General features: G+C 36.9%; 1 protein-coding gene across 1 annotated transcript in view; it reads right to left on the reverse strand.

Moving 5' to 3' along the window:
* The window catches only part of MEMO1 (mediator of cell motility 1), a gene marked incomplete at its 5' end in the record, with an annotated part of 129,333 nt that overhangs the window by 113,702 nt on the left and 601 nt on the right, over positions 1-15,030 (reverse strand). The window lies entirely within an intron of this gene.

Below are 15,030 nucleotides of genomic sequence, written 5' to 3' on the forward strand. Positions count from 1 at the left end.
ATTGTTGTTAATTATAATTGCAGAGGAAGAAGTAAGAATTTCTACAAACCAGAGATTCTCAAAGTAACATGTACAGATCGCTGGGATCCCCAAGACCCTTTCAGAAGGTCCATCAGGTCAAAATCATTTTCAAAATACTAAAAACATTATTGGCTTCTTTCACTGTATTGGCACTCATTGCATTTCACTCATTAGCATTTATTGATGGCTCAAAAGTAACAGCAGGTAAAAATGCTGGTATCTTAGCAGTAGCAGCACACTGTACTAGTAGTCATTACATTCTTTGCCACTACACTCACCACACTCTATTTAAAAAAGAAAAAAAAACACCCAGTTTCATTCAAGAATGTCTTTGATGTAGCTGTAGCTATAAATTTAACACATTTATAAAATCTCAACCCTTGAATACACACCTTTTAATATTCTGTGTGTTGAAATGGGAAGTATAATGGTTGTCTCAGGCACTTACACGACTGCATTGCAAGCTGAACTAGCCACTTTTCTATAGAACATCATTTTTCTTGAAAGAACGACTGATAGACAAATGACGGTTACTTAATCTTGGGTATTTAGCAAATATTTCCTTGAAAATCAACAGTGAGCCTAGGGACTTCCCTAGAGGTCCAGTGATAAAGAATCCGCCTTCCAATGCAGGGGATGCAGGTTCTATCCCTGGTCGGGAAACTAAGATCCCACATGCCACGGGGCAACTAAGCCTACGCACCACAACTACTGAGGCCACATGCCACAAAAACCACAAAGCCCAGGCACCCTGTAGTGCACACACCACAACTAGAGAAACCCATGTGCAGCAACAAAGAACCCGTGCAGCGCAACAAAAAGATCTCACGTGGCTCAACGAAGATCTTGTGTGCTGCAAGTAAGACCCGATGCAGCCAAAAAAATAAAGAAAATAAATATTTTTAAAAAAAGAAAATCAACTGTGAGCCTATAACATCAAGGAAAACAACTGTCAACATCTATTGCTAACTACAAAATTCAAGCTTTGAGAAAAATAGAATTTTGCAAACTCATTTCTACCAGTGCGGACTTAAAAGCTTCCTACATCAGAAAGACTTTTCTGATGAGAATGTGAAATTAACAAATGTGATTATTTGACAACGAATAATGAAATGTGTAAACATTCGGAAGATCTGCATAACCCAAGGAACAAATATTTTCCAGATGATCAATGCATGGGGTTAAGAAATCCTGCATGGATAAAAGACATATTCAAAGTGGAAGACAGACCAACTGATCTTAATGAAAACAGAGTATGAAAACTTCATTTCATTGCTATGATTTCAAATTCCACATTGCAATTAAATCTTTCGGAAACTGCCTTTAGGAGTACACCATCTTGATTTCATTGATAGCTTCACAGGTATATTAAAAATGTTTAACTTACTGTATGTCAACTATATGTCAGTAAAAGTTTAAAAAGTAAGAAACTACCACTTGAGTTTTCGTATGGCATCAAAGAAGAATATTCACAATTATCTGAAAGGTCTATTAAAATACTCTGCCCTTTTCTAATTACATATCCATATGAGACCAGAATTTCCTCATATGCTTCAAGTAAAATAACATATCACAAGACAGTGAATACAGCTACAGATATGAGAATTCAGCTGTTTTCTATTAAGCTAGACATTAAATATATTTGCAAAAATGTTAATAAATGCCAATCTCCTTACACCTGAAACTAGCATAATATTGTAAATCAACTATAATTCAATTTAAAAAAAAAAGCTGGACTTTCCTGGCGGTCCAGTGGTTAAGACTCCACGCTTCCATTGCAGGGGTCACAGGTTCGATCCCTGGTCAGGGAACTAGGATCCCACATGCTGCACAATGCAGCCTAAATAAATAAATAATTTTTGTAAAAGCGAATCTCTTATATATTCCCTGTTTTGGAAAATAAAGTTACTTTCATTAAAAATGCTACTGGGGGGGAGGGATAAATTGGGAGATTGGGCTTGACATATACACACTACTATATATAAAATAGATAACTAATAAGGACCTACTGTATAGCACAGGGAACTCTTCTCAATACTCTGTAATGACCTATCTGGGGAAAGAATCTAAAAAAAAGAGCTGATATATGTATATGTATAACTGATTCACTTTGCTGTACAGCAGAAGCTAACACAACACTGTAAATCAACTATACTCCAATAAAAATTTTTTAAAATGCTGCTTATGTTATTAATATGGAATGGGTTTATTACTGTTATTTTAAATGAATTAAAAGTAAATACTTCTAATGTTTCTCAGTATTAGTTTGTAATTTGATAGGTATTAATAGACATAATCCACATAAAAGTTCTTTGAGGTTAGCAGTAATTTTGAAAAGTATAAAAGAATTCTGAGACTGAAAAATTTGAAAACAACTGCTGGAGATCTGATGATACTTTATTTAGCTATTCACCTCTGGATAACCTTACTGAATGCATCATAACTATCTTCCTTTGAAGAACCAGAATAAACACTGAGAAAAAAAGGAGGTATGATAGGTAGAATAATAACTCTCTGTTGTAATATGAAAAGATCTTCAATTGTTAAATTTGTTAAGTACAAAAAGGCAAAGGATAAGACAAAATATGAGATATTGGCATTTATTACACTTCAGCTTCCATTTGCTGAAAAGAGGGAGAAAATGATGACGTGTCCATACGTGCTTGTATATGCATAAAGAAACACCAGGCACTGAAGAAACCGGTAAAGGCAATACCTATAAGGGAAGGGGAATATGGAATACACAGAAGGGTACAGGAATGAGACTTCTCAATGAATATCTTTAATTTTTAAAACATACAAATGTATTCAAAATTTTTTAATTTATAATTTAATTTAAACAACATAATCCTAAACCAATATTAAGCCATAATTCAAATGTATTTTCAATTTTTATGTTGCTCTGATCTCAGAAAAACAAAAAATTTTACTCTTTTTTTCAGCTCCGAGGCAAAACAGTATCACTAGCAACTAAATACTCATGCCAGAAGAATAAGTATCTCATTTCTAAAACACAAGAGGGAAATGTTTTTTTAAACCTATAAATAAATCCATCATGTGAAAAAAAATAGTAATGAATAAAGTAATCATAAAGAAAATATTAGCAGTTTCCTGGTGGTCTAGTGGTTAGGATTTAGCACTTTCACTGCCGTGGTCTGGTTTCAACCCCTGGTCGGGGAACTGAGATCCCGCAAGCCACACAATGCGGCAAAAAAAAAAAAAGAAAAGATTCAGGTAAAACCATGAAATCAGCAGTTATTTTAATTCTTTTATACTTAAAAGATGTCATTGACAGAATTAAAAGCAAAATTAGATACTGCACAAGAAAAAAATCAGTGAACCTGAATATAAAGCAAAAGAAATTATCCAAAAGGAAGCAGAGAGGAAAAAAAGGAAAAAAATAATTCTCAGTGAACTGTGGGACAATATTAAGATATCTAACATACTTTTTTTTATTTGGAGTCTAGAAAACAAAGGAAGTGAAAAAGAAAAATATCTGAGATGATAATGATGACTGCTTTTCCAAATTTGCTGCAAACTACAACCCACACATCTGAGAAACTTGACAAATTCCAAACAGGATTAAATTCAAAGAAAATTATTCAAAGGCACATGATAATAGACTAGCAGGAAAATGTTAATAATTTTTTAAAATCTTAAAGCAACTAGAGGAAAAAAGACACCCTATATTCAGAGGAACAAATATTTAAAAATCACATAATTCTCAGAATCTGTGCAAGCCAAAATACAACAGAACATTTATAAAATGCTAAAAGAAGTAATGTCAACATACCACTGAATTCAATACCTACCAAACTACCTTTCAAAAATGGAGTAAAAAAGTTACAGAAATCAAGAGTATGGTAGTGGGAATTCCCTGGCGGTCCAGTGGTTAGGAACCTGTGCTTTCAAAAGTAGGCAAAGGACCTGAAAACACACTTCTCCAAAGATGATATACAAATGGCCAATAAACACATGAAAAGGTGTTCAACATAATTAGTCATTAGAGAAATACAAATCAAAACCGTAACGATACAAATTCACACTCATTAGGATGATTATCCAAAAAAAGGAAAATAACAAGTGTTGTCAAGGCTGCAAAAAAAATGGAACCCCCAAGCATTGCTGGTAGGAATGTAAAATGGTGCAACTACTATGGCAATCAGTTTGGTGGTTTCTCAAAAAGTGAAACACAGAATTACTATATGACCCAGCAATTATACTCTTAGATAGATATCCAAAAGTATGGAAAGCAAGACTCAAGCGGATACTTGTACACCAACATTCATAGCACTATTATTCACAAAAGTCAAAAGGTAGTAACAACCCAAATGTCTATCAACAGATAAATGAATAAACAAACTATGGTATATCATACAATGGATATTATTCAGCTTTAAAAAGGAATTCTGATACATGCTACAACATAAATGAACTCTGAAAACATGCTAAGTGAAATAAGCCAGACATAAAAGGACAAATATTGTATGAATCCACCTAAATGGGGTACCTAAGATAGGTGAAATCATAGATAAAGAAAGGAGAAGAGTGGTTGCCAAAGCTGAAGGAAGGAGTCAGTAGGGAGTTAAGTGTTTAATGGGTACAAAGTTTCAGTTGGAACAGATGAAAACACTCTAGAGATGGATGCTGGAGACGGTTGTATTGGATTGGCCAAAAAGTTCATTCTGTAACATCTTACGGAAAAAACCCAAATGAAATTTTTGGCCACCCCAATAAATAATACAAATGTACTCATGCCAGAGAAGTGTACATTTAGAAATTGGTAAAACAGTAAATTTTGTTATATATATTCTACCACAATTTTTTTTAAGTGTCTTTGTATAGCTGGGGCCTTGCCAGATAGTTTATGCTACAATGTGATTTATGGTGAACTCCTCTTTTTGTTCTCCTGCTACCCTGGGCCACACTGTGACCTCTGCAGGAGAGAGGAGGGCTGGAGACTGAGTAGCTAAGGTCAGTCACAAGCTTGCTCCATGCCTACATGACCAGCTCCCAATAAAACCCTGGGTACCAAGGCCCAGCTGAGCTTCCCTGGTTGGCAATACTGCACACTTGTTGTCACGCGTCACTAAGAGAACAACTGGACTCTCACACTTGGTCTCTCCTGCACTCCACTGTACTGTATGCACCTTTTCCTCATTTTAACCTGTATTCTTTCTCTGTAATAAACCCTGTCTGTAAGTATAACAGCTCTGATCCTTCTAACAAATCATCAAACCTGAAGGTGGTCTTGGTGATGCTGACACATATGGAAAAGAATATACCATATAAATATTAACCATGAGAAAGTTGGATTGGCTTCATTAATACAAAACAAGGAACACTTCAGAGCAAAAAATATTACCAGATATAAAGAAGAACATACACTGTGATAGTCAATTCATCAACAAAATATAATCCCTAACAGGTATATCAAATAACAGAAATTCAAAAAACTTGAAACAACAAATCAACAAAACTAAAAGAAAAAACAGACAAATCCAGAATTACAGTTGGAAATTTCAAAACTGCTCTCAGGAACTGATAGGAAAAAAAGGAAAATCAATAGGAATGTAGAGATTTAAATAACCCAATTTAACCTAATTAACATTTAGAGAGCAATCTACCCCACAATGACAGAAAACATACATTATTTTCAAACAGACACAGAACACTCACCAAGACAGACCATGTAATAAGCCATAAAACAAGTCTCTTGTTAGTTGTCTGGGCCCAATGGAGAAAAACAGATGCAACATTTCCTAAACTTATTTGACCATAAACCCTTTCTGCAAAGGCATCTCCAGGGACTGTTTCTCAGAACACTTTGGGAAAACCTATCCCATTCATTCTCAACATCTCTCCCTAATTGTCCTCCTGGTTGTGACTAAGGAAATAAGGGAGTCAATAAATATACCTTTTCCTTGACTACCAATCCAGGATTAATCAATGTTATGAAGTGCACACAGAAGTCCTAAGGCAGGAATAAGCTTGACATATTTGGGGAACAGCAAGGGGGCCAGAATGGCTGGAACAACATAAGGTAAAGGACAAGTGGTAGAAGATGAAATCAGAAAGTTAGGCAGAGGTCAAAGCATATAAAACCTTCTAAGCCTTGGCAAGGATTTTTAAGTGTGATTTTAAGTATGATAGGATTTTGAGAAAAGAATATTATCTTATTTACATTTTTAAAAGAGCTCTGAGGTTGCTGTGTAAAGAACAGAATGGAAACTAGGCAACCAGTTAGGAAGCTCTGGCAGCAGCATAAGAGATGGCTAAGACCAGAGTGGCTTAGACCAGATTAAATGTGTTTGTCAAAGAAAAAAAGGCCAGAAAAATCTACATAAATTGTGTTGAGATGCCTTAAAGCATTTTCCCTACTTGGCTCCCAGGACATCTCGTTCTCTTCCTCATGAGAAGCTTAATCTATCTTCCTTACATGATATCCCTCACCTCTTCAACCTCTTCAAGTTGGAAATGTCCCAAGGCTCACTCACAAGCCCCTTTTTTCTGGCTACTCTGATTCCTATGGTGATTTCATCCAGACACTTGGCTTTAAATGTTATCTACATAATGATAATTCCCAATTTTAAAGCTCCACCCTAGGCCTCTCCCCTAAACTCCAGACTCATGTATCCACTTAACTATATAGTAAACATCTCAAACTTAACAAACCAAAATTGAGCTCCTAACCTCCCCCTCCAAACCTGTCTCTCTTAAGTCTTCCCTTTCTCAGATAATAGCAACTCCATTATTGCAATCTCAGGGATAAAGCTTAAGAAATATCCATGACTCCTCTCTTTCTCTCACACTCCACTCCAAGTATATCAGCAAATCCTTTGGACTCTACCTTCAAAATATACCCAGTAATGAACCACTTCTTACCCACTTCCACAGCTATTACTCAATCCAAGCCATCATCTGTAACTTGGATTGCTACTTTCCTCTTAACTGTTGGTTCAGCCCTTGCCACTGCCTTCACCATTCCCCAACTGTAGTCTACTCTGAACATGGCAGTCAAGTGGTTCTAGTAAGTCTAAACTATAATAGATCATGTCACCAACTGCTCAAAACTTTCCAATGGCTATCTCACTCAAGTAAAGGTCCTTACAATGGTCTTCCAGACCTAATGTCATCTGACCACAACACCTTTGTGCCTCTGCTCCAGCTATTTATTTTCCTCTTAACCTCATGTCGAACTACTCTGCCCCATGTCACTTCATTCCAGTTGCAATAACCTTCTTTTCTTGCATTCCTCAAATACTCCAGGCCTGCTCTAGCCACAGGACCTTTAAACTTGCTGTACCCTCGACCTAAAACTATCTAGCCCCTAACCCCTAAAATTACCTAGAATGCAAGGCTTGTTCTTTCACCTACTTCAAGTCTTCACTCAAATGTCAGTTCAGTGACATCTACCCTGTCCTTGCCATTTAAAATTTCTCCCATTCTCGGGGATTTCCCTGGTGGTCCAGTGGCTAAGACTCTGCGCTCCCAATGCAGGGGGCCCAGATTCGATCCCTGGTCAGGGAACTAGATCCCACATGCCGCAACTAAGAGTTCGCATGCTGCAAATGAAGATCCCGTATGCTGCAACTGAAGATCCTGCATGCTGCAACGCAGGTCCCACATGCCACAACTAAGACCCAGCGCAGCCAAATAAATAATTAAACAAATAAATATTTTTTAATAAAAATAAATACAATTTCTCCCATTCTTTAACATTCCTTATGCACCAGCTCCACTTTATTTGCTTTATAATTCTCCATAGCATTTTCCTCTATCTAACATACTATGTGTTCTACTTACTTACCGTATTTATAGTCTGTCTCCCCCAACTAGAATATAAACTCTAGAGATTTTTGTCTGTTTTCATCTCCTGCTATGCACCTAGTCCCTAGAGCAGTACCTTTCACACAGAACTGAGTTTGTCCAATACTGAATGATTGAAAGTTAAATAAAGCCTCTACAGAAGTGTCAAGTTTTGGTAGGCCCAATTCAAATCCTAGGACTAGAGTAATTAAAATATACCAATTCCTTTGTCTATTTATACCATAAGAATAATATTCAATATTCTTAAGTGTTTTTAGTTATGCTTTTATTATTTTATAATATATTTAACCTGACAGTTATAGAGGTGCTTACTGATTCCAAATAGTTCAACTTCTTACTTACTCTGGCATCACTATAAATAGAACACTAGGCTTCAGCTACAAGTCCTAGGTTCAAATTCTAGCTCTACCATTTACTAGTAGTATGACTCAGGCAATTTAGCCTCCTTCAGGTCTTAGTTTCTCATCAATAAAATAGAAAGGTGGGGATGGATTAAAGACCTGCCTGCCTTACCTATCCTGTACCTAATCATAAGATTATTGTGAAAGTCAAAAATGTATGAGAAAATGCTTTATAAACCATAAATGATACATAAGTGTCAGTTAAATGTCTATATTGTAGTTTGGGAAAAACCTGAATGGAACAGAAATGTTCAGTGTTTGGGGCAGCATATCTCATCATACCTCCTGCCCCTAACATTTAACTCTAGTTTTGGAGTCAGACTGGCTCTTCCACTTACTTACTATACCTTAAGCAAGTTACTCAACCTCTCTGAGTCATTGTTTCCACATCCATAAATGGAGAATATACCAACCTTGTAGCAGCCTTCTGAAAATTAGAGGGTATACAGACATAAATGTAATGTAACTACAGAATACACTTAACAAATGACATTTTTACTTGTTGTCTTGACCTTCTTTAAAATGGACAAAAACCCAAAAGTAGATAATATAAACTACACTATGGAGGTAGGCAAGATGATTTTTGACTTGGAAATTGCATGTGAAATGATAAGAAGGAAAGTGAGAAAGAGGTAATCAAGCAATAAACTCAACAGTTTACCTATTAAATTTGTTCTTTCCTTCTTGCCTTTCTCCAACGTTAAATAATAGGATGAGACGCAAACATCATCATACAGAAAACCATATTTAGTAACCTAAAAAAGTTCATTTCAAAACTAAATATTATATAGTATTTTCTCTTCAAAGGAGAATATTTGTATCAGTTTTTTAATTTCTCACACACCAAGATATATTTTGACACTCTAGAACTCAAGGTACACGCCAAAAAAAAAAAAGTTGTGGTTTTCCAATTATAGAACCCTGATATAATTTTATTAAATATATTTAGAAATATGACAGAAAGAATTAAAACAACTTAAAAAATAAAACTGCTACTAAGATATATACCATACAAACAGTTCAAGAATGCTTTATGAAATCATTAGACTCTGATAATTTCCTCACTTCTATGACACTAGTAATTATAAGGTATAACAACCACTTTCCGGGGGGGTGGGAGTGGGGGGGGAACCTCCCACATTAAATACACACTTAAGATATAAAACATACCAATTTCAGAAAACATTAAAATGTGATATATCCCTCTGAGATGGTGAAAACGTTCTATTTCTTGAGCTAGGGGATAGTTACACAGAGTATATTTGTGGATATTCATCAAAGTGTACACCCATGTTGTACACCCATTTATACTTTTTCTATATGTACATTTATTTCAAAATAAATTTATGTAATGTACCACAACCATACAGATACAGCTATCAACCAGATGAATTATTGATCTTAATATGAAAGGTGAAAAAATAAAGCTTTTAAAAGAAAACATAGGAAAGTTAGCTTCATGACACTGAGGTAGGTAGAGATTTCATAAATGGAAACAGAAGAATACTAACCAGCTGATAAACTGGACTTCTTTAAAATTAAGAACCTTGACTCACCAAGATACCAAGATCCTGAAAAAGCTACAGAGTAGAAGATATATGCAATACATATACCTAAAAAGACTATATCCAGAATATATAAAGAACTACAAATCAATATGAAAAAAGTAAATACTCTAGTATAAAAAGGGCTAAAGACTTGACAGACACTTCACAAAAGCAGAAGTCCAAATGACTAATAAACATGGGGCCCCTAATATGAAAAGGTGCTCAACTTCATTAGTCATCAGAAAATAAAATCAAAACTACAATGCAATACCACTACACACCCTTCAAGAAAAACTAAAAATAAAAAGACTGACAATACCAAGTGTTGGCAAACATGTGGAACAACTGGAATTCTCTCATATACTTCTGGTGGGAGTATAAGTTTGTAAGACCACTTGGCAAAACTTCAGCAAAATCTACTAAAAATGAACATACCATAGCCATAACCATGACCTAATAATTCCACTTAAGGTACATACCCAACAAAAATGCATATATACATTCATCAGGAAAAAGAGTACAAAAATGTTCAAAGCAGCAAAACTGTAAATAACAAAAATGTCCATTAATAGTAGAATGGGAAAACTGTGGTTTATTCACAGAATAGAACACAACAAGAATAAACAAACCACAGTATAACATGGATTAATCTCATAAATGTAATGTTGAGCAAAAGAAGCTCAAACAAGTTATTCTATATGATTCCACTTATACAGAGTTCAAAAACAGACAAAACTTTTCTATGGTGTTAGAATACAAGGAATACAGTGTGAGTTGGGAATTCCACTACTGATGTTTATTGAGCTGGGTGCTAGTTACAATGACATGCCTATTTTGTGAAACTTCCATCTAGCTGTACACTTTTCTATATGTATGTCGTACTTCTTTAAAAATCTTACATTAAATAAGGTCCCCAACTATTGAATCATGATTTCTAATCTTTTCCTACCACCAAGATTCTTCACCTATACTACGCTCAGAGACTTAACTAGCAATGGTCTTATATCACCCGCCATGTTCTTAGGGATTTAAATGTCAATATCTCTGTCCATATGTACTATATGCTAAGCCCTTTAATGTTCACTTGTTCAGATACTTATTAAATTTATGTACAAAACCTGTGCTTGCTGAGAACTTGGGGTACAAAAAAATTAGTAAGACATAGTTCCTGTCTTCTAGGAGTTCATAATCTTATAGAAGACCACATACACAGATAACAAGGTAAATATATAGAGATACACACAGGATATTATGGGAACACAAAGGAACAGCCAGGGGTAGGTAAGGCATCAGGGTAGGCTTCTAGGAGGTGTTAACACCTGAGTCCTTAAAAGATGAGAAGGAGTTATCCTGGCAAAGTGCATTCCAACACAGGAAACAGCTTGAATAAAAACAGTGATAAACAGCACAGTATATTTAAAGAAACAATGAACAGCTGCTAGACAGTTGCTGAAGCATAGTAAAAGGGAGAACTGGGATGGGGTTGGGGGAAGTGGCCAAAGAGATAGGAAGATGCCAAGTCATGAAGAGACTTAGACCTTATCCAACAGGAAAGATGGGTCAGTGAGATTTATGCAAAGAAATTATGTGGTCAGATAGATTATTCAGGGAGCAATGCAGGGGATGGACTTAAAGGGAATAAAGTTGGCAGAAAGAAGGACAGTTAGGAGGCAGTTATAACTGTCCAGACAGAAGATCATAAGGGCTGAAATAATGAAATGAAAGATATAGCAAATCCGGAAAAAATACAGAGTACAGACACATTATGCCACTGATCTAGAGACCACATTTTGAGAACCACAAATATATACTATGGGTTGACAATTTTTTTCTGTAAAGGCCCAAATAAATAGTAAATATTTTAGAGTTTACAGGCCACATACAGACTCTATTTCACTTCTTGGTTCTTGTTTGCTTTTTAAACCCTTCAACAATTAAAAACTGGGCTTCCCTGGTGGCGTGGTGGTTAAGAATCCGCCTGCCAATGCAGGGGACACGGGTTCGAGCCCTGGTCTGGGAAGATCTCACGTGCCATGGAGCAACTAAGTCCATATGCCACAACTACTGAAGCCTGCACGCCTGGAGCCTATGCTCCACAACAAGAGAAGCCACTGCAATGAGAGGCCTGCTCGCCGCAACTAGGGAAAGCCCACTCGCAGCAGCGAAGACCCAAGGCAGCCAAAAATAAAATAAATTAAATAAATTTTTTAAAAAATTAAAAACCATTCTGTTAGTGGACTTTACCACAAAAAAAAAAGGCCACAGGCTGGATTTGGACTGCAGACATAGTGAGTTTGCTGATCCCTGCTGTATACCCATAAAGAAGCAAGGATTAACCTTCCTATGAGATTAATTTTCCTAAAATGCTACTTGCACATCAGTCCCCTACTCAGAAACTTCTGCACTGGTCCTGATTACCTACTGCATAAGTTAAATCCCTATGATGCATAGCATTCACAGGCATCTACACTCTAGCTCCAACCAGGCTCGTGAACTACACCCCGTGAGAACCTTCCATTCTTATTAAATTGGCCTACTTACGCTTACCTGCCTCTGTATCTTTGTGGTGTTCCCCAATGTACTTTCTCCCTTTTCAGATCTACTCAAATACCCTTCCTTCAAAGCATAATTCAAATCCTTTGAAGTGATTCCACCCTCGTCCCAACTCCTAAAAGCACTGCCTCAATTTATCTGATATTTATTTTTTGTCTTGAGTTACTACACTTCAGAGAGAGACTTTTAAACTTGAGTAATAATTAGGGTGAATTTATCCTCCAATATCTTCTTGGAGGGCAGAGAATACTTGATACTTTTATCAATGGATCTAGCATATAACAAGGGGTAAATAAAAACGAAGGTGTGTATGTAGATATATAATACATGTATGTATACACTTTTTTTTCTCAACTAGCTATATAACTGAAGCAAATGTTATCTCACCATTTTATCAGTAATTGAGCACTTTAATTCTATGGACACAATCTGAATGCTGCAGAATTACAGAATGACAATCCAAAAGCACATCTGTCTCTCTCCTACTACATGTTTTTAGGCCTAGTTTAAGGGAACAATAATAATACAAGTAAAATTTTTCCAATGGTCAATGTTATCAATCTAGATACAATGGGGTCTAGAAGTCACTAGATCAAGTCAAAATTTACTTAGGTATATTTTTATTCATTTTTAAAATATGAAATCAGCTTTTAAAACTAAATTGCCTTTTTTTTTCTTTTAAATTTGGCAGCGATGCATGGCTTGCGAGATCTCATTTCCCTGAGCAGGGATTTGAACCCACGCCCTCAGCAGTGAAAGCACAGAGTCCTAACCACTGGACCGCCAGAGAATTCCCCTAAATTGCTTTAAATTCACCCTAATTATTACTCAAGTTTAAAAGTCTCTCTCTCTCTCTCTCTCTCTCTCTCTCTCTCTCCTCTCTCTCTCTCTCTCTCTCACACACACACACACACACACACACACACACACACACACACACACACCCCACATGGTCTGAATTTTTTTTTTTTAACAGTAAGGTTCTCCATGACAATTCACATTACCAAAATTGCATTACTGATTTCATTCAGAATTTAGGGAAATAAGAATATATTTTAAAATTTTAAGAAAGTTGTCCATTTTAGTTCACTACTGATAAATAGTTTTAATCACAGAATGTTTTCAGCTGGATTAAAGGACTCTTATATTTGAGATTACTGAAGAAGTCTTTTCAAGTCTAAAGTGTGAACTATGCCTAATTTTACTATGCAAAGAATGTTCAAGAATCTATAAAAATTCCTGCCACATTTTCAGTGCAAAAGTTTAAAACACTTTTGAAAGGTATAGAAAACAAAATAAATTAACCAAAAAGTGGCCATGAAAATGAAAACTGTGACTTTTTATCTCTTCAAGACACATTGAAGAAAAAGTTTAGTGACTCACAACCCTGAAAAGACTATTATTCATTGATAACTTTAATAGTAATAATGCATTGATTGGAAGACAAAACCAGGAGCCAGGGACTCCCATTCCTGTTTTGCCACTGGTTTGTACAGAATCTTGGGAATATCCCCATAAGCTGAACAAGAAAGGCTTAACTGACATGCTAAGGTTGTGAGAACTGATGAAATGTTTACGAAGCACTTTGGAACCATGAGGGAAGCCACTATAACCATTAAAAGTCATCTGCTTAATGCAAAACTATAGCTACCTGTTATGCTTGCAAATCCTTTATGTCTTCTTAACACAGCAAATCTTCAGTGAGTCAGTAAAGTGCATGTATTTAATGAGCGAGCTTAGCAACCTCAGAGAAATGAATTTTCTTCCAAATCTTTGTTTTCTCACAAACCATGTCTCTATCCAACCCAACTATTTGCAAAGGGAAACATGATCCGACCCACACTAAAGATTTGGGTCTAGGTATTGATAAGCCAATACCAAATGACTGAAAATTCAGGAATCACAGTGGAATTTTGTCAACTTATCAGAAATGTGACTCCTGAAAATAATCCCAGAAAACAGTCGTTCTAACAAGAGCTTTATTAAAGCGAAAGTCCCTACACTCTCTCACCTAAAGAGCTCTAAAGTATTTTTGGACAGTGTCGATAGAAGACTAAACTCGCTCAAAACCTGACCCAACGCGTTAAGTAGTTCCAGCACCTGCTTGGTGTTAAGCGACTGGAGACTGGGGAGGCTGCTCAGGAAAAAGTGCTGATGCCATCTCCAGCTGCCCCTTTCGTGAATGACAGTAACAATGAAAACACTGACAAAAGAGCTAGGAGGCCACCCCAAGCCTCTGCTTAGCAATACTTCTACCCTACCCCCAACAGACAGAGCAGCAAACCCCAGAAAGGGGCGTCCTCTCACAGACCTAACATGCCCAGACCCTTGCCTCTGGTCTGGCAATGTCAAAAAGTACTACCCTTCACTCCTCTCAAGACGGCTGAGCACCTGAAAGGTGAGGGGGAAATGCGGCCTCTCGTTCTGAACTGCCAAGGGGAGCGGGAGAAGACTGCCTGGCAGGAGGCGGGCGAGCAGAGCCCGTGTGCACCCCGGGAGACTAAGAAGTCCTCGGGTCGCGGGCGCCGCTCGGAGCGTCGTGGAGAGGAGAGGCGAAGAGAGGAGATGGGAGGGGAAGGGACGGGAGGGGAGGGGACGGGAGGGGAGGGGAAAGGAGGAAGGCGCTTCCCTCCCGCGGCTGGAGGGCGGAGGGTCGCTCGGCTCCGTACGGAGGAAGC

This window comes from Neophocaena asiaeorientalis, unplaced genomic scaffold (genome assembly GCF_003031525.2).
Source record: "Neophocaena asiaeorientalis asiaeorientalis breed wild unplaced genomic scaffold, Neophocaena_asiaeorientalis_V1.1 scaffold18, whole genome shotgun sequence".
Taxonomy (NCBI): domain Eukaryota; kingdom Metazoa; phylum Chordata; class Mammalia; order Artiodactyla; family Phocoenidae; genus Neophocaena; species Neophocaena asiaeorientalis.